The sequence below is a fragment of the Sprattus sprattus genome (assembly GCF_963457725.1).
Source record: "Sprattus sprattus genome assembly, chromosome: 1".
Taxonomy (NCBI): domain Eukaryota; kingdom Metazoa; phylum Chordata; class Actinopteri; order Clupeiformes; family Clupeidae; genus Sprattus; species Sprattus sprattus.
The window spans coordinates 20,773,318-20,775,817 of record NC_137920.1 but is presented as its reverse complement, the minus strand read 5'-3'; the positions used below and the strand labels follow the sequence as shown (position 1 = coordinate 20,775,817).

Below are 2,500 nucleotides of genomic sequence, written 5' to 3'. Positions count from 1 at the left end.
TTCTGCTAGGCCCTGCCCGCGCCTATAACATAATGATCGCTACTCACCGGAGTGAGAGACTGGGAGAGAGCGTCAGGCTGTTGAGGCCTGTTCTCAAGACCTTGGGTTTTTGTTTGTGGTGTTCATTTTGAGTCTTAGTTATTGATTTGATTATTTGTCCAATAAATTCACGGTTATTTTAACTCCGTTTGTCGGCCCATGTTTTTAAATGTTTGTTACATTCTAAAGCCCTAGACAGGCATGTAACAAAATGGGGGCTCATCCTTTGCTTTGAACCCGTCTTATTGCATAGATTTTTTTCGGTTTTGCCTGTTGGTCCTCAGTCTCGTTTTTGTGTTGTCCGTTGCCTATTTATTTCCCCGTAATACTTTTTGTTCGGAAGCTCGCTGAGCTCTAGTGAGTTCGTGTTTTGATTGTTTCTTTGATTTGGTGGTGGTTAATTGGCAGACAAAGTGTGTAGATTTATTTATTTATTTCACCTGGTGCGCATCTTGGTGGCTGCGCTGTTCGGTGCCGTTGACGGTAGGCCTATACAAATGACTGTCGTTCTGTTCAGAGCATTAGGTGGCAAATGCTTGAAGTTCGTGGCTTCTCAATTTTGTCCTCTGCTTTTGGACTGCTTTTCTGAGCATTAATTTTTGGGGTGGGGAAGAAGACGTCAGATTATGGATTTTCTGTGGATCTAATTTGACCGTTTTGACAGTCCTCCGTGTATCGCGAAACAGGGTCTTAGCGATACAGCAGGCATGACCGAGCAACGGAGTGGTTACCGGCAGGCAGCTCACCAATTAGGAGGACGCAGGTGAAGTGCCTCAATAATTACCTGACGCCCCCCACCATACAACAGCATTGCAGCGGACAATGCAGCTTTAAAGAGGATGAACGCAATCTCAAACCTCCTTCGTACAACGTTTTTACACCATTGCCCTTCTATGACGAAGCTGAGAGGACCAAAGCTGAAGCAGCAGTGCCTTTCGTCCCTGGGAGGGAGAGTTCAAAAGTTGCGTTCTCCATACTGTCGCAAGCCTCCAACCGCGCAGCAGCTGGAATTCCGCGTCTGATAATTCTCCGCAGAGGCGTGATTCGCGTGAGTGTTGGGATTACCAGTTGGACAACTTGTTGCCGCATGTCCTTAATTGTAAAAGAGAACTTTGGAAGTTGTTCTGTGCTCTCCAGGCAACACCCTCAGTCCGAGGTTAAAAGCAGAAAGCCAAAGAAATAACTGTTGTCTCAAGAACGAACAAACATCGGGACAGAACAACTGTTTTGTTTGAACCGTGTAGATTTTTTGTTTCTGTCCTTGTGGTACTGTGCTTATGATATTGTCCTTATGATTCTGTCCTTATGATGTGCTTTTGATTCAGTCCTTATGATTCAGTCCTTATGATGTGCTTATGATTCAGTCCTTATGATGTGCTTTTGATTCAGTCCTTATGATGTGCTTATGATTCAGTCCTTATGATGTGCTTTTGATTCAGTCCTTATGATGTCCTTATGATGTGCTTTTGATTCTGACCTTATGATGTGCTTATGTTTCTGTCCTTATGGTTCTGTCCTTATGGCCCTGTCTTGCCCTGTTGTTTATCAACATTATATGTTGAATTTTGGTGGTGGGGGTGTTACGACCCTGTGGGTCTGGCTGTCTATTTTTGCCTGGGCATTTTGTTTTGTTTTCTGTTTATTGCAAACAGGTTGGTGCCCTGCTGATTGGGGCTCTAATCCCATTGGTTTAGAGAAGTCCCGGCCCTTTAAAAGCGGCCGGAGTTCATCACACCGGGGTTTTGCTTTGGAGATCGCGATTTTCTGTTGTCTGCCACCATTCTTTTCTGCTAGGCCCTGCCCGCGCCTATAACATAATGATCGCTACTCACCGGAGTGAGAGACTGGGAGAGAGCGTCAGGCTGTTGAGGCCTGTTCTCAAGACCTTGGGTTTTTGTTTGTGGTGTTCATTTTGAGTCTTAGTTATTGATTTGATTATTTGTCCAATAAATTCACGGTTATTTTAACTCCGTTGTCGGTCCGTGTTTTTAAATGTTTGTTACATGCTAAAGCCCTAGACAGGCATGTAACACACACACACACACACACAGAAACACACACACATACACACACACACTCACACACACACAGAAACACACACACATACACACACAGATGCCACTGTTGTAGCAAAACAACACCACATAATCATCAGATGCTGAGTCATGATAAGTATTGTTTTTGACAATCAGTGCGTGTGTGCATGCATCCGTATGCGTGTGTGTGTGAGTGAGACAGTGTACAAAATCTTTTTTTTCACTTGTACTGCTTAAGTTACAGTATATACCTTATCTCTTTATTTCTCTCTGGTTGTGTGAGTGTGTGTGTTAGTGTGTGTGTGTGTGTGTGTACATCAGACACTTTGGAAATGGAACATCAAATCTGACCACTCGTACAGTTAATGATGACACAGAACTGTTTAAGTGACTTGCAGTACCAATATAACTGTACGTGTGAGTAT

At 43.8% G+C, this 2,500-nt stretch overlaps 1 protein-coding gene across 1 annotated transcript in view; it reads right to left on the bottom strand.

Annotated features, from left to right (window-relative positions):
- LOC308373859 (calmodulin-regulated spectrin-associated protein 3) overlaps window positions 1-2,500 on the bottom strand; it is a gene marked incomplete at both ends in the record, with an annotated part of 39,570 nt that overhangs the window by 1,546 nt on the left and 35,524 nt on the right. The gene's annotated exons all lie outside the window — the stretch shown is intronic.